General features: G+C 44.2%; 2 pseudogenes; one reads left to right on the top strand and one right to left on the bottom strand.

Annotated features, from left to right (window-relative positions):
- LOC109025815 (fatty acyl-CoA reductase 2-like) overlaps positions 1–18,594 on the top strand; it is a 306,120-nt pseudogene that overhangs the window by 37,509 nt on the left and 250,017 nt on the right.
- LOC129532214 (ATP synthase subunit a-like) lies at positions 7,990–8,667 on the bottom strand (annotated as a pseudogene).

The following is an 18,594-nucleotide window of genomic DNA, read 5'->3' as shown; positions in this document are numbered from 1 at the left end:
GCTGAGGATAAGGGTTAAGTCGTATTATGCCGCAGCCGCCTAGTTTTAGGAGTCCTGCTGCAAGTACCATTGAGCCAGCAATAGGGGTTTCTACATGGGCTTTAGGAAGTCATAGGTGAAGTCCGTATAGGGGTATTTTAACCATAAAAGCCATTATACACACCATATAAAGTTGTTGGATCAGGAAATCAATAGTTCTTGGGTATTAAATGTTATTATTATTATGCTCAGTGAGCCTAGGATATTTTGGGTGTAAGTAAGTATAATAAGTAGGGGGAGAGATCCTACTAGTTCGTAAGGTAAGAAATATGTGCTTGCATTGAGGCATTCTGGTTGGTTGCCCCAGCGGGTAATAATAATTAAGGTGGGGATAAGTGTAGTTTCAAAGAGAATATAAAATATACTTAGTTCTGTGGCTGTAAATGCTGCAATTAGAAAAACCTGTAGGGAGATCAATATGGAAATATAGAGCTTTTTCCATGGGAGTGATTCACTGGAGAGGTGATATTCACTTGCTATAATTACAAGAGGTAATGGCCAGGCTGTTAAGATTAGAAGGTGTGATGTTAGGGGATCAGAGGAGAAAGTTGATGAGAAGTTGAATAGATTGTCGAATTGATTAAAGAATAATAGGGCAATAAAGCTGATAATTAGGCTGTGAGTGGTTATATTGATCCAGAGTATAGGATTTTTAGAGAGTCATGTTATTGGTAGCAGTGTGATTGTTAGAATGATAACTTTTAGCATTGAAGTAAATTTAGGTTATGCACATAGTTTAAGCCATATGTGTTGGAAATTGAAACTAGTAAGGCAAGGCCCACTGCGGCTTTGCAGGCAGCAAATACTAGTAGGGTGATGGGTACTACGGTTGCTAGGGTAAAATGTATATTTAAAGTTATAAGGAGGGGTGGAGCCAAGATGGCCAAATAGGAACAGCTCCCAGCATAAGCGATGCAGAAGACGGTTGATTTCTGCATTTTCATCTGAGCTTTGAAGAGAGCAGTGGTTCTCCCAGCATGCAGCTGGAGACCTGAGAACGGGCAGACTGCCTCCTCAAGTGGGTCCCTGACCCCTGACCCCCGAGCAGCCTAACTGGGAGGCACCCCCCAGTAGGGGCAGACTGACACCTTACACGGCCAGGTACTTCTCTGAGACAAAACTTCCAGAGGAACGATCAGACAGCAGCATTTGCAGTTCATGAAAATCCGCTGTTCTGCAGCCACTGCTGTGGGTACCCAGGCAAACAGGGTCTGGAGTGGACCTCTAGCAACTCCAACAGACCTGCAGCTCAGGGTCCTGTCTGTTAGAAGGAAAACTAACAAACAGAAAGGACATCCACACCAAAAACCCATCTGTACATCACCATCATCAAAGACCAAAAGTAGATAAAACCACAAAGATGGGGAAAAAACAGAGCAGAAAAACTGCAAACTCTAAAAAACAGAGCGCCTCTCCTCCTCCAAAGGAATGCAGTTCCTCACCAGCAACAGAACAAAGCTGGATGGAGAATGACTTTGACGAATTAAGAGAAGAAGCCTTCAGATGATCAAACTACTCTGAGCTACAAGAGGAAATTCAAACCAAAGGCAAAGAAGTTAAAAACTTTGAAAAAAATTTAGACAAATGTATAACTAGAATAACCAATGCACAGAAGTCCTTAAAGGAGCAGATGGAGCTGAAAGCCAAGGCTCGAGAACTACGTGAAGAATGCAGAAGCCTCAGGAGCCAATGCGATCAACTGGAAGAAAGGGTATCAGTGATGGAAGATGAAATGAATGAAATGAAGTGAAAAGGGAAGTTTAGGGAAAAAAGAATAAAAAGAAATGAACAAAGCCTCCAAGAAATATGGGACTATGTGAAAAGACCAAATCTACGTCTGATTGGTGTACCTGAAAGTGACGGGGAGAACAGAACCAAGTTGGAAAACACTCTGCAAGATATTATCCAGGAGAACTTCCCCAATCTAGCAAGGCAGGCCAACATTCAGATTCAGGAAACACAGAGAATGCCACAAAGATACTCCTCGAGAAGAGCAACTCCAAGACACATAATTGTCAGATTCACCAAAGTTGAAATGAAGGAAAAAATGTTAAGGGCAGCCAGAGAGAAAGGTCGGGTTACCCACAAAGGGAAGCCCATCAGACTAACAGTGGATCTCTTGGCAGAAACTCTACAAGCCAGAAGAGAGTGGGGGCCAATATTCAACATTCTTAAAGAAAAGAATTTTCAACCCAGAATTTCATATCCAGCCAAACTAAGCTTCATAAGTGAAGGAGAAATAAAATACTTTACAGACAAGCAAATGCTGAGAGATTTTGTCACCACCAGGCTTGCCCTAAAAGAGCTCCTGAAGGAAGCACTAAACATGGAAAGGAACAACCGGTACCAGCCACTGCAAAATCATGCCAAATTGTAAAGACCATCCAGGCTAGGAAGAAACTGCATCAACTAACGAGCAAAATAACCAACTAACATCATAATGACAGGATCAAATTCACAATAACAATATTAACTTTAAATGTAAATGGTCTAAATGCTCCAATTAAAAGACACAGACTGGCAAATTGGATAAAGACTCAAGACCCATCAGTGTGCTGTATTCAGGAAACCCATCTCACGTGCAGAGACACACATAGGCTCAAAATAAAGGGATGGAGGAAGATCTACCAAGCAAATGGAAAACAAAAAAAGGCAGGGGTTGCAATCCTAGTCTTTGATAAAACAGACTTTAAACCAGCAAAGATCAAAAGAGACAAAGAAGGCCATTACATAATGGTAAAGGGATCAATTCAACAAGAAGAGCTAACTATCCTAAATATATATGCACTCAATACAGGAGCACCCAGATTCATAAAGCAAGTCCTGAGTGACCTACAAAGAGACTTAGACTCCCACACAATAATAATGGGAGACTTTAACACCCCACTGTCAACATTAGACAGATCACCGAGACAGAAAGTTAACAAGGATACCCAGGAATTGAACTCAGCTCTGCACCAAGCGGACCTAATAGACATCTACAGAACTCTCCACCCCAAATCAACAGAATATACATTTTTTTAGCGCCACACCACACCTACTCCAAAATTGACCACATAGTTGGAAGTAAAGCACTCCTCAGCAAATGTAAAAGAACAGAAATTATAACAAACTGTCTCTCAGACCACAGTGCAATCAAACTAGAACTCAGGATTAAGAAACTCACTCAAAACCGCTCAACTATATGGGAACTGAACAACCTGCTCCTGAATGACTACTGGGTACATAACAAAATGAAGGCAGAAATAAAGATGTTCTTTGAAACCAATGAGAACAAAGACACAACATACCAGAATCTCCGGGACACATTCAAAGCAGTGTGTAGAGGGAAATTTATAGCACTAAATGGCCACAAGAGAAAGCAAGAAAAATCCAAAATTGACACCCTAACATCACAATTAAAAGAACTAGAAAAGCAAGAGCAAACACATTCAAAAGCTAGCAGAAGGCAAGAAATAACTAACATCAGAGCAGAACTGAAGGAAATAGAGACACAAAAAACCCTTCAAAAAATTAATGAATCCAGGAGCTGGTTTTTTGAAAGGATCAACAGAATTGATAGACTGTCAGCAAGACTAATAAAGAAGAAAAGAGAGAAGAATCAAATAAACGCAATAAAAAATGATAGAGGGGATATCACCACCAGTCCCACAGAAATACAAACTACCATCAGAGAATATTACAAACACCTCTACGCAAATAAACTAGAAAATCTAGAAGAAATGGATAAATTCCTCGACACATGCACCCTCCCAAGACTAAACCAGGAAGAAGTTGAATCTCTGAATAGACCAATAACAGGCTCTGAAATTGTGGCAATAATCAATAGCTTACCAACCAAAAAAAGTCCAGGACCAGATGGATTCACAGCCGAATTCTACCAGAGGTACAACGAGGAGCTGGTACCATTCCTTCTGAAACTATTCCAATCAATAGAAAAAGGAATCCTCCCTAACTCATTTTATGAGGCCAGCATCATCCTGATACCAAAGCTGGGCAGAGACATAACCAAAAAAGGGAATTTTAGACCAATATCCTTGATGAACATTGATGCAAAAATCCTCAGTAAAATACTGGCAAACCGAATCCAGCAGCACATCAAAAAGCTTATCCACCATGATCAAGTGGGATTCATCCCTGGGATGCAAGGCTTGTTCAACACATGCAAATCAATAAATGTAATCCAGCATATAAACAGAACCAAAGACAAAAACCACATGATTATCTCAATAGATGCAGAAAAGGCCTTTGACAAAATTCAACAACCCTTCATGCTAAAAACTCTCAATAAATTAGGTATTGATGGGATGTATCTCAAAATACTAAGAGCTATCTATGACACACCCACAGCCAATATCATACTAAATGGGCAAAAACTGGTAGCATTCTCTTTGAAAACTGGCATGAGACAGGGATGCCCTCTCTCACCACTCCTATTCAACATAGTGTTGGAAGTTCTGGCCAGGGCAATTAGGTAGGAGAAGGAAATAAAGGGTATTCAATTAGGAAAAGAGGAAGTCAAATTGTCCCTGTTTGCAGATGACATGATTTTATATCGAGAAAACCCCATTGTCTCAGTCCAAAACCTCCTTAAGCTGATAAGCAACTTCAGCAAAGTCTCAGGATACAAAATCAATGTACAAAAATCACAAGCATTCTTATACACCAATAACAGACAAACAGAGAGCCAAATCATGAGTGAACTCCCATTCACAATTGCTTCAAAGAGAATAAAATACCTAGGAATCCAACTTACAAGGGATGTGAAGGACCTCTTCAAGGAGAACTACAAACCACTGCTCAGTGAAATAAAAGAGGATACGAAGAAATGGAAGAACATTCCATGCTCATGGGTAGGAAGAATCAATATCGTGAAAATGGCCATACTGCCCAAGGTCATTTATAGATTCAATGCCATCCGCATCAAGCTACCAATGACTTTCTTCACAGAATTGGAAAAAACTACTTTAAAGTTCATATGGAACCAAAAAAGAGCCCACATCACCAAGTCAATCCTGAACCAAAAGAACAAAGCCGGAGGCATCACGCTACGTGACTTCAAACTATACTACAAGGCTACAGTAACCAAAACAGCATGGTACTGGTACCAAAACAGAGATATAGATCAATGGAACAGAACAGAGCCCTCAGAAATAACACCGCATATCTACAACTATCTGATCTTTGACAAACCTGGGAAAAACAAGCAATGGGGAAAGGATTCCCTATTTAATAAATGGTGCTGGGAAAACTGGCTAGCCATATGTAGAAAGCTGAAACTGGATCTCTTCCTTACACCTTATACAAAAATTAATTCAAGATGGATTAAAGACTTAAACGTTAGACCTAAAACCATAAAAACCCTGAAACCCAAGAAAACATAGGCATTACCATTCAGGACATAGGCATGGGCAAGGACTTCATGTCTAAAACACCAAAAGCAATGGCAAGAAAAGCCAAAATTGACAAATGGGATGTAATTAAACTAAAGAGCTTCTGCACAACAAAAGAAACTACCATCAGAGTGAACAGGCAACCTACAAAATGGGAGAAAATTTTCGTAACCTACTCATCTGACAAAGGGCTGATATCCAGAATCTACAATGAACTCAAACAAATTTACAAGAAAAAAACAAACAAGCCCATGAAAAAGTGGGCGAAGGACATGAACAGACACTTCTCAAAAGAAAACATCTATGCAGCCAAAAAACACATGAAAAAATGCTCACCATCACTGGCCATCAGAGAAATGCAAATCAAAACCACAATGAGATGCCATCTCACACCAGTTAGAATGGCAATCATTAAAAAGTCAGGAAACAACAGGTGCTGGAGAGGATGTGGAGAAATAGGAACACTTTTACACTGTTGGTGGGACTGTAAACCCGTTCAACCATTGTGGAAGTCAGTGTGGTGATTCCTCAGGGATCTAGAACTAGAAATACCATTTGACCCAGCCATCCCATTACTGGGTATATACCCAAAGGACTATAAATCATGCTGCTATAAAGACACATGCACACGTATGTTTATTGAGGCACTATTCACAATAGCAAAGACTTGGAGCCAACCCAAATGTCCAACAATGATAGACTGAATTAAGAAAATGTGGCACATATACACCATGGAATACTGTGCATCCATAAAAAATGATGAGTTCATGTCCTTTGTAGGGACATGGATGAAATTGGAAATCATCATTCTCAGAAACTATCACAAGGACAAAAAACCAAACACCGCATGTTCTCACTCATAGGTGGGAATTGAACAATGAGAACACATGGTCACAGGAAGGGGAACATCACACTCTGGGGTCTGTTGTGGGGTGGGGGGAGCGGGGAGGGATAGCATTAGGAGATATACCTAATGCTAAATGACGAGTTAATGGTTGCAGCACACCAGCATGGCACATGTGTACATATGTAACTAACCTGCACATTGTGCACATGTACCCTAAAACTTAAAGTATAATAATAATTAAATAAATAAATAAGTAAATAGTTATAAGGGTATTTATAATGAATAACGATAATATTATTCCTTCTAGGCGTAGTAGGAAAAAAGTTGTATTTATATATAGCAATGCTGGCAGCTAGGACTGTGAGAGAAAGGAGTAGAAGAACTGCTGATATTAAGTGGGATTGATAGATTAATAACCCCAGAAGTGATATGGTATATGTGAATATAATATTTATGTAAATAGGGGGCATTTGGTAAACATGTTCTATCATAACTAATGAATCAAAATCATTTATTTCGGCTTAAACTACTTACCAATTCAGTTCAGTCTAATCCTTTTTGAGTTCATTCATAAGTTAAACCTAGGCTTAAAATGATAACTAGCATAAGGGATGTACTAATTATTAGTGTCAGGTTACTTGTTTGAAGGGCTCATGGTAAGGGTAGCAGTAGGGTGATTTCTAAGTCAAATAGGAGGAATGTGATGGCTACTAGAAATGATTTTATGGAGAAAGGAATGCGGGTGGAGGATAACGAGTCAAATCCTCATTCGTAGGGGCTGGATTTTTCTGTATAAATATTAAGTTGTGGGAGCCAGAATGTAATAGCTATAAGTGACAGGGCTAGTAGGGTGTTGATTACTAGGGCTAGTGTTAGGTTAATTACTCTTTTTCAGATACTATCGAAACTAATTGATTGGAAGTCAATGGTACTGTTTATACTAAAAGAGTAAGACCCTCATCAGTAGATAGAAATATACAAGAATAGTCGTACTACATCTACATAGTGTCAATATCAGGCGGTGGCTTCAAGCCAAAATGATGGCTGGATGTAAAGTGGTATTTTAATTGGCGGAGAAGGCAGATAGTAAGGAAAGTTGATCCAATAATGATGTGAAGTCCATAAAAGCCTGTAGCTATAAAAAATGTTGGGCCATAAATTCCATCAGAAAAAGCAAAGGGAGCCTCTAAGTATTCTGAGACTTGTAGGAGGGTGAAGCAAATGCCTAAGATAATTGTGAAAAGTAGTGCTTGAATTACTTGTTTTTGATTATTTTCTATTAGGCTGTGATGGGCTCAAGTAATTGAAATGTGTTCAGGAGGGGTACTTCCAGGGGGTCGAGGGGAGAAATGCTTGTTGGAGATCAGTGTCCTCCTAATTCTGGAGTTGGGGCTAGACTGGAATGGTAGAATGCTCAAAAGAATCCAGCAAAGACAAATACTTCTGAGATAATAAATAGGACTATTCCACATCGGAGGCCTTTTTGAACAGTTGTTGTATTATGGCCTGGAAATGTTCTTTCTCGGATAATGTCACATCACCATTGATATATAGTCAGTGTATTGGTTAGTAGGCCCAGGGTTAAAAGAGTAATAGAGTTAGAGTGAAATCATATAGCTAGGCCAGATGTTATTAGGAGAGCTGAGAGAGCCCCTGTTAATGGTCAAGGGCTGGGTTTGACTAAATGATAGGTGTGTGTTTGGTGGGTCATTATGTATTGTCATATAAATAAAGGCTTACTAAAAGCGTAAAGACATAAGCTTGGATAAGGGCCACAGCAGATTGGAGCATGGTTAATAGAATTAGAATAATAAAGGTGATTGAAGCTGTGGGAAGGTTAGTAGTTGATAATACTAGTGTGGCTCCTCCAATTAAGTGCATGAGTAAGTGACTGGCTGTAATGTTGGCTGTTAGACGTACAGCTAGTGCTGTTGGTTGAATAAATAGACTAATGGTTTCGGTGAATACTGGTATAGGAATAAGTGGTATGCGTGTGCCTTGTGGTAGGAAGTGAGCTAAGGAGTTTTTAGTTTTAAAGCGGAAGCCCGTGATTACTGTGCCTGCTCATAAGGGGATTGCTGTATCTAGATTTATTGATGGTTGGGTAGTTGGTGTAAATGAGTCTGGTAGGAGTCCAAGGAGATTGGTTAAGGCAATAAAGAGAATTAGAGATATCAGTATAAGGGATCGGGCTTGTCCTTTAATGTTACGTATAAGTATTTGTTTTAGGGTAAGTTGAACTAGTCATCGTTGAATAGAAATTAATCAGTTATTGACTAGATAGTTGGAGGTTGGAAGGAGTGTGGAGGGGAACAAGATGATTAGTGCTGCTGTGGGTAACCCTAGGATTGTTGGGGCGATAAATGAGGTGAACAGATTTTTGTTCATTTTAGTTCTCAAGGGTTGTTATGTTTTTGTACTTTATTTTTGGTGAAGGGGGTGTATGGTAGATGAAATTTGATATTTTTAATTGAATAATGGAAAATAAAGTTACAATTATTGATACAATAATAGGTCATGTGGAAGTATCTAGCTGAGGCATTCACTCTAGAGAGGTATGATTCCTCTCGATCTTTAACTTAAAAGGTTAACACTGGGGTAACTTTACAGTGATATTATGGTGTGGATATAGATCAAGTTTCAAAAGTTTTTAATGGAACTAGTTCTAGAACAATAGGTATAAAACCGTGATTAGATCCACAGATTTCTGAGCATTGTCTGTAGTTGAAGCCTGGTCGTGTAGTGGTTAAGGTAAATTGGTTTAAGCGTCCAGGGACTGCATCTGTTTTTAAACCTAATGAGGGGATAGTTCATGAGTGCAGGACATCTTCAGATGAGGTTAACTTGCGGATGGGAATTTCTATTGGGAGGATTGTTCGGTTATCGACTTCAAGGAGTCGGAGTTCTTTTGGTTTTAGGTCTGCTGTTGGAAGCATATAAGAATAGAAGCTTAACTCTTCATAATCTGTACACTAGTAGCTTCAATACCATTGATGTCCGATTGTTTTAACGGTGAGAGAAGGCTTATTGACTTCATCTGTTATATATTACATACGTAGGGATGGGAGGGCAGTTAAGATTAAGATGATAGCAGGCAAGATCATTCAGACCGTCTCTATTTCTTGGGCATCTATGACGCTATTGTTGGTCAGTTTTGTTGAGTATTAGAGAAATAATGTATAGAACCAGGGAACTAATTAGGAAAACAATGACAAGGGTGTGGTCATGGAAGGTAAGTAGTTCTTCTATAACAGGAGATGAAGCATCTTGAAGACCTAACTGAACTGGATGGGCCATTAAGATATATACGGCTTAACCTATAACTTAACTTTGACAAAGTTATGAAATAATTTCACTAATATCTTATTGAGAAGGTCATAGAGGTTATGGGATTGGCTTGAAACCAGTCTCTGGGGGATTCGATTCCCTCCTTTTTCACTTAGGTCTTCATGTAGGTTGGTTCTTCGAATGTGTGATGGGTTGGTGGACAGCCATATAGTCATTCTAAGTTGGTAGATGGTTGCTCAACTATTAGAACTTTTCATTTTGAAGTGAAGGCTTCTCAGACCATGAAAATTATTAGTATTACTGCTGTTAGGGAAATAAATGAGCCTACAGATGAAATAATATTTCATGTGGTGTATGCGTCAGGATAACTGGAGTAACGTCAAGGCATACCAGATAGGCCAAGGAAGTGCTGTGGGAAAAAAGTTAAATTCACACTTACAAATATAATAGCAAAGTGAGTTTTAGCATAGATTTGATTGAGTATAACCTGAATAGAGGGAATCAGTGAACAAAGCCTCCCATAATGGCAAATATGGTTCCTTTTAATAAGACATAATGGAAATGGGCTACAACATAATATGTATCATGTAGTACAATATCCAGTGATGAACTGGCTAGTACAATGCCGGTTAGGCCTCCTATTGTAAAAAGGAAAATAAATCCCAGGGCTCAGAGCATTGCGGGGGATCATTTGATACTACTGCCATGAAGTGTAGCTAGCCAGCTAAAGATTTTGACGCCAGTAGGAATAGCAGTAATTATAGTAGCAGAGGTGAAATATGCTCGTGTATCTACATCTATTCCTACTGTAAATATGTGGTGGGCCCATACGATAAACCCTAAGAAGCCAATTGATATTATGGCTCATACTATGCCCATATACCCAAATCGTTCTTTTTTTTTTCCAGAATAATATGTTACGATATGGGAAATTATCCGAAGCCCAGTAAGATGAGGATATACACTTCAGGGTGACCAAAGAATCAGAATAAATGCTGATATAAGATAGGATCACCTCCACTAACTGGGTCGAAAAAAGTAGTATTAAGATTGCGGTCAGTTAACAATATAGTAATGCTGGCAGCTAGGACTGGGAGAGAAAGGAGTAGAAGAACTGCTGTAATTAAGACTGATCAGATGAAGAGGGGTGTGTGATATTGGGACATGGCTGGGGGTTTATATTAATAATTGTGGTAATAAAGTTAATAGCCCTAAAATAGAAGAAACACCTGCCAAATGGACTGAAAAGATGGTTAAATCTACAGAGGCTCCCACATGTGTTAGATTTCCTGCTAAGGGGTGGGCGGGGGGTAGACTGTTCAGCCGGTTCCAGCACTTGCCTCTACTATAGCGGATGCAAATAATAGTAGGAAAGAGGGTGAGAGGAGTCAGAAGCTTCTACTATTTACGCAGGGAAATGCTATATTGGTGAGGGGGGCAATTATCAGAGGAACTAATCAGTTGCCGAAGCCTCCAATTATAATTGGCATTACTATAAAGAAAATTATGACAAATGCATGAGCTGTAATGATGACATTATAAATTTGATCATCTCCTAAAAGAGTACCTGGTTGGCCCAGTTCAGCTTGAATAAGGAGGCTTAAAGCTGGACCCACTATCCCTGCTCATGCACTGAATAGTAGATAGAATATCCCGATATCTTTATAGTTGGTTGAGAACAGTCAACAGTTGGTGAACATAAGTGAAGTGAGAAAACGCTAAAATGGCTGAGTAAGCATTAGACTGTAATCTAAAAACAGAGCTCAAGACCTCTTTTTACCAGCCCCGAGGTGATTTTCATGTTGAATTGCAAATTCAAACAAGCAGCTTCAATCTTGCCAAGGCTTCTCCCACCTGTCTCCTCCAATAGCAGGAGAAGTAGACTGAAGCCAGTTGATTAGGGTGTTTAGCTGTTAATTAAATGTTCGTGGGTTTAAGTCCCATCAATCTAGTAAGGACTTAGCTTAATTAAAGTGATTGATTTGCGTTCAGTTGATACAGAGTAGAATTTTACAGTCCTTAGGTTTTTGCAGAACTTCAGTATAATGTACTTGCTAAGAGCTTCGAAGGCTCTTGGTCTTACTTAATCTCCATTTCTAGATTATAAATAGTGTCAGTGGAGATATTGGTAGGAGGAAGGTAGAGAAGATGATGAGTAGGGGGAGGAATGATACGGGTTTTGTGTTTTCGAACTGTCATTTTCTTTTTATATTATTGGATGTGGGGAATATTGTCACTGAAGTGGAGTAAATTAAGCATATATAAAAATATAGGTTGAGTAAAGTTATGATGGCTGTGATGGTTGGGATAATAACTGTTATTTTTTGTAAATGCTTGGATAATAATTCATTTAGGTAGGAACCCTGTTAATGGGGGTAAACCTCCTAGGGATAATAAAATTGATAGGATTATAGATATTAATCATGTTAAGTTGTTTCAGGTGTGAGATAGTGATAAGGTTGTGGTGCTTGAATTCAGGTTGAGTACTTGGAATGCAGTAATTGTTGGGATGAAATAGATAATTAGGGTAAAAATGGTAATGTTTGGGTTATACATGAGTACTGCTATTATTCAGTCTATATGAGTGGTTGAGGAGTAGGCTAAAATTTTACATGGTTGAGTTTTGTTGAGTCCTCCTCAACTGCCCACTAAAATAGATAGATAGGAGAATATTCGTATTTATTGATGGGAAAATTTGATTGAATTGAATTGAAATAGGGGCTAGTTTTTGTCATGTGAGGAGAAGTATACCAGATGTTAGAGAAGTTCCTTGGGTTACTTCTGGAACTCAGAAGTGAAAGGGGGTTATTCCTAATTTTATTACTAAGGCTATTATTATTATTAGGGATGAAAACTGATTTACAGTATTTATTGTTGTTCACTGTCCGGATAACAGATTATTGGAGAGAATACCGATTATGAGGACTATAGATGCGGTTGCCTGTATAAGGAAATATTTAGTGGCTGCTTCTGTGGAGCAGGGATTTATTTTTTAATTAAGATTGGGATGAGGGCTAGTATATTTATTTCTAAGCCTGTTCAGAGGAAAAATGAGTGTGAGGCTAGCATTGTGATAAGGGTACCTGTAGAAATAGTAAAGTAGATAATAAGCTGCGCTAATAGGTTAATTAGTACAGGAAGGATGTAACCAACATTTTTGGGGTATGGGCTTGATAGCTTATTTAGCTGACCTTACTTTAGGACGTGGTGTGATAAGTAGCACGGAGAATTTTGGATTCTCAGGGATGGGTTCAATTCCTGTAGTTCTAGAAATATGAGGATTTTAACCTCTGTTGTTTACTCTGTCAAAGTAATTCTTTTGTCAGACATATTTCTTACATTTGGGGTGGGATGCTGGAGATTATGATGGGTATTGAGATATATCATACACAGAATGCTAGTGTAAGTGGTAGAAAGTTTTTTCATAGAAGATGTGTAAGTTAATCATAGTGGAATTGGGGATAGGCTGTTCGAATTCATAAAAATAGGGAGGTTAAGAGGAGGGTCTTGGTAATGAAATATGTAGTATAGAATTCTGGTGAATACCTAGAGTATAATTGTACCTAGGAAAATTGTAGTAGTTAGGGAATTTATTATTATAATATTCATGTATTCTGCTGTAAAGAAGAGGGCAAATGGACCTGTGGCATATTCGATGTTGAAACCCGAGACTAACTCTGATTCTCCTTCTGTTAGGTCAAAAGGGGCTAGGTTAGTTTCTGCTAATATAGAAATAAATAATATTATGGCTAGGGGTCATGATGGTAAGAGTAGTCAGAGGGATTCTTGTGTTGTGATAAGTATATATAAATTGAATGAGCTGCTTATCAGTAGAGCTGATAATAGGCTGATGGCTAGGATAACTTCGTATGAAATTAGGTGATGGTTTGTAACACACCGATTAGTCATAGTTTGAATAGGTTGCTCATCCTGATCATAAAATAAAGTAGACGGCTATTTTGAGGGGTTGGCTAAGGCGTAATTATCTGGGTCGCTCAGGAGGTCAGGTGAAGATAGTGCTAGCATTATTAAAAGGAGGAGGAGAAAAATTAAACCTAGGATTTCTTTGATTGTATAGGAAGAGTGAAAGATGATTTTATCGAAGTGCCCCCTCTCCACTTCATGCACTCACTGCATGCTGTCTGATGCTTCAGGGTATTAGCCACAGGGCCTTTCTCACTTTCTCTTTGGATCCCAGACCCCATGAATCCTCCCAGGAGATCCCATTCCCAGAGCCTCCCTCCCAGGCATCCCCCCACTCCTGGGCTCCCCACACTCCAAGATCCTTGCTCACAGACACCCATAATCCCAGGGCTGTCATTCACAAGGGATGAGAGGCCTCAGCCTCCATGCCCCCAAAATCGCAGGGTTCCCTTTGGGGCTGTCACCTGACCTGAGTGTCCTTTAGGCCCTGGTGGTCCTGCCTCTCCTAGCTGCCCCAACTCTACTGTATCCTCCCCACGCTCCCCACATAGGTGCTGCAGAACAAGTGAAGGGCACAGATGGTCTGGGGGGTCTTGAAGATCAGGGATGCAGCCTCTGCTTCCAAGACACTTTCAGCCACCCCCTACTTCCCTCAGGGACAATGTGACAGACACAGAAAGTCCAGCCTATAAGGGGAGACCCTGGTCTCTTTCCCTTGGAGGTAAGAGAGGAAGGGCTTATTGAGAGTATGGTCCAGAGCAGATACTCCTGGCCACAGAGGAGCTCCAGCTCAAAGAGGTCACAGGAAAAGTGGGGTGCAGTGAGGGGGGTGAAAGGGGTTGGAAAGTAGGGCCCTGGAGCTGTCACTCTCCCTGACACCTGGCTCACCCTGGATCCTTGGAGATCCTGAATGTCCTGGCTCCCCCTGCAAAGAGATTGAGGTCAAAAACCTATTTGCCCCCTCAAAAAATCCTGGTATTCCCCACATCTCATTCTTTTATGTCTCCCCAATCAAAACTGTCAGAAAACCAACTTTCATCCCTCAGTCGAAATACTTGTCCATTCACCCCCTTCCCAGTGACCATCTCTCCAGGGGGACCCAGGTTCCCAATGCCTCCTGGGGCACTTTGTGGGCCCTGAAGGAGGAGCAGAAATAGGGCTCATTGCTTAGGGAGGTGGGCCCATTTCTGGGGCAGAGGACAAGATAAGTGCTCCAAGGTCACTACAGTGAGACAGTGAAGGCCTCCCAGGGGAAGGGGCTTCTCTTGGCCCCTGAGACAAGACTAGAGTTTATGGCCTGAGGAAAGGGAGGCAGAGGACCAGACACATTAATCAGGAAGACCCTAGGGACAGAGGTGGGCTGAGTCAGGAGAATGGGGGCAGGGGCTGGGGTCCTCGCTGGGGTGAGGAAGGAGCTGGCTCACCCAGGCTCCCTGGGAGCATGGAGAGAGAGGACACTCATGCCACACACACCCTCTCTCTGGGGGGCCCATGGAGGCCTTCACCCCCGATGTTCCCTATGGGGGAAACAGAGTGGGAGGAGCTGCTCCTCAGTTGTCGCCAAGGTCAGGTGGTTGAGGGAGAGCTGGGGCTCAGTGGGCAGGGGGCAAGTGGAGCCCTGCAGAGACCACTCACCTTAGCTCCAGACTTCCCAGTGGCACCTCAGGGACCCCGCTGACCCTGTGGACCCTAGAGAGGGGAGTGTTGTTGTCAGAAAAACCCAAACCCATTTGGACCTTGAGCCGCCTGTTTCTCTCCCTTGCACTTGCCATGAGGCCCATTGTCCTCGAGGCCCTGACTTCCTTGACAGGCCCTGGTGGGAATGGAGTGGACATCCCCCGGGGCGTGACTCCCCGCAGAGCCCTCCCCACACCCCTCCAGCCTTTCCCTCCACACCTTCTCCCTACCCCCAGCTTCCCCAGGCTCCGTTCTCTCCACTGACTCCAGGAAAGCCAGGAAATCCCAGGAGTCCCTGGTGAGGAAGGAGAAGCGGGGAAATTGAGAAGTTATGAGAGGCCAGGCTCAGGAAGGAGCAGAGGGGGCCAGCAGAGGCCATGCAGGCAGCGGCGTGGAGACCTGGGTCCTGCCAAAAATGAGGGGGCCTGGGACAAACCCCTGCTGCTCTTGGCCTTTCTGTCATCTGTAGATTGGGGGCCGCTAAACACTCTTGAGGGCCCCCCACTGCTCTGCTAGTCTGTGCTCCCTGGAATCGAAGTCAAGGAAGTGAAAAGGAGGAGGGGCACACACCCGGTGTCACCCTGAGTTCCTGGCATCCGGGGTAGCCAGGCAGACCAGGAACACCCAGCTTGCCCTGTGGAGGGACAGGGAGCAATTAGGAGTGAGAGGAGGCCCAGGTGCTACTTTCTGGAGACCCCGACCCTCACATGTGAGGGCCATGCCCCATCCCCCAGTGCACCCACACACCCCAGCTCCTAGCCCCTTCTCTCCTGCCCCATGGCTGCCTTTTGCAGTCTCTCCTTCCAGAGGGCGAATTTTCCCCAACTCTAGTGCTGGGATCCTGCTTTCCTGTGCCTGCAGCCCTGTCAAGTCCTCAGGGTCACTGTGATCCAGCTGCAGCCCACGTGCCGACCTCAGTACCATCTGTCCCAGCACCCGCTCCTGCTCCATCCACCAAGACCAGTCACCCTGCAGGCCCCCTGCCCTTTGCCCACGTGGCACAACACCCCAACTCCCCAACCTGTCCCCTTCCTCCTGATGCTCCAGGGCTCCTCCTGCCCGGGATGCGGTGGAGCAAGGGTTGGGAGCAGCAATTCTGCAGCCAGACTGCCCTGACTCAGCCCCTGGCCTGTGCATCACTGCTGATGTGATGACCAAGCCTTTCTGTGCCTCTGGAGAGTCTCATCTGCAAAACAGGACCGTCCACGCCCACCTCACAGGATGGAGAGGACACCTTAGCACAGTGCCTGCACATGGTGAGGGCTGGGGGGAGTCAGGGCTGGGGGGAGTCAGCCCTGGAGACCACAGGTCTCACTGCTGTTGGACACTCCCTTTTCGAAGCTGCCACTGCTCTGAGTCTGGGCATGTTCACTTTGCCTGGGACCTGCAGCCACTCTGTGCCTCATCTCCAATCAACTCTTCACAACAGCGGCTTTTCCTTAACTTTTCCTATAGGCTCCTCAACCCATCAGCAGCCAGAAGGTGCCGTTTATAGAGAGAGGAGCATAATTAATGCATGGCCATCTTCAATTAACTGGCTGATGTTAGCTGTGGGCACCCCCCATGCCCGCCCTGACCTAGTGCCCACATCCCTAGAGGGTCCAGGCACAGACCTCTCTTCCTGTCATCATCTTGCCTGCGAGCCCTGGGAAGCCCAGGATCTCTAGTCAGTTCATTGTGTTCCTTTTGCTCCTTGGGACCATCCTCTCCTCTGGAACCAGGGCTCCAGCCTCACCATGAGTGAGAAAGTGGGAGAGGTGAGTGTGGAGGCCTGGGGATGAGGTCTGGGCCCAGAGGAGAAAGGGGCACCAGTGAGGCCGAGTGGGGCTGGCGGACCCCAGGAGCTGTTGCAGGAGAGGGAGCCTGTGGGGTATAGAGAGTGTGGTGATCCAGGGCCAGCGCAATGCAGATCGTGGGTTTGCCGTCCTGCAGGGACCAGGCCCCCGAGGATGCACAGCACTGGAATTGAGGAACCCGGGACCTCCGGGGAATGAACTGGTGCTTGGGGACTCCAGAGTGGAGAATCATTAGGACATGGAGTTGGGGCCAGTGTGGGGTCTTTACTCAGCCTGACGCCTTTCACATCTACGTCACCTTTGAACCTCAGAAAGCCATCCCCTGAGAAAGGTGGAGGTGAGATGACCCCACAGATGATAGAGGGCCGGGAGCTCTAATGGAGGATTCTGGGAACATGGGTGGAAGGGTGGGATCAGGAGCTGGAGGGCAGCCAGGGGCAGGCTGAGGAGCGGCGATGGCAGGAGTGAGGTGCTGGAAAATTCTGCTCACCTTTGCATCTTATGGCCCTTCAGACCCCAAATTCCATCTGCACCCTGAAATTAGAGGATGACAGAGTGGCCAGGGGATGGAGGTGGGTTGGAAGGAGCGAGCTCCTGAGACCCCATCTCACTCCCTTCAACACAGTCCTTTATCCCCAGCCTGGAGGTCAGTTACCTTGACACCTGGAGGTCCTGGGTATCCTAGAGGGCCCTGAGGTCCAGATGGACCCTGGAAGAAAAAGGCATTTGTTAAGGGTCCCAGGGTGTCACTGAGGGGGGCTTGGGGTGGGAGAAATAAACGTCACAGTGCTGGAGTCTGGGTAGGGCTCCAGGGCACAGGAGTTTCACACCACGTGGACCGTCACTTACTCCTCCAGCATTTACTGAGCGCCTCCTGTGTGCTGGTGGGTCGTCAGCGCTGAGGCCGACCCATGGTCTGCAGTGACCGTGCTGTGCCCAGCAGGGACGGCTCCTCCCTGGCCTCCCACTGCCTGGGTGCTGGGGCTCCCCAAGCGTGCACCGTCCTGGGATCCACCTCCCAACCCAGTTATGCACCATACTGGGGGTGGAGGTGGCAGCAGTGCAGATGAGATCAGGGTCCCTGTGCTCTGCCCAAGGTTAGTGGGAGGGACTAGGGTGGCCATAGTTGCTAATCAGGGATTCTGAGGGGAGAGCCTGGGCAGTGTCAGATGGTGACAGCCTGGGACAGCTTCTTGTGTGCAGGGTGACAGCAGCCCCTGGGGAATGCTGCGTGGGGAAGGGTGGGGGCTGGCTCATCCTCTGTCCCAGCCTGGGGCAGGGGGACTGCAGCCTCTGTCTGTCTCCTGGTGCTGACCCCCCCAGAGAGTCCCTCTGCATCTGCAGCCCCTGTAACTCAACCCCAGCAGGGGCCCGGCTGGCCTGGGCTCTGTCTCCTGGCTCCTGAGCCTCTGGTGTAGCTGTTGCCAGGGATGCCATGTCTGTCCTTGGGGCCAACAGAACCAGGCCCAGAAGTGTCCCCACCCCACATCCCCCCAGAGCGGGTGTGCCCCTGCACAGCCCAGCCCAGCCTGTCAAGAATGGGTCCCAGCGAGCAGGGGCCTCTCACCCTCATCTGCCCAGCCTTGGGGAGCCTGGGCTGGGATGGGTGTTGGGGTCCTTAGGCCTGTGG

Source organism: Gorilla gorilla, chromosome 11 (assembly GCF_029281585.2).
Source record: "Gorilla gorilla gorilla isolate KB3781 chromosome 11, NHGRI_mGorGor1-v2.1_pri, whole genome shotgun sequence".
Taxonomy (NCBI): domain Eukaryota; kingdom Metazoa; phylum Chordata; class Mammalia; order Primates; family Hominidae; genus Gorilla; species Gorilla gorilla.
This window is presented reverse-complemented; position numbering and strand designations above follow the sequence as displayed.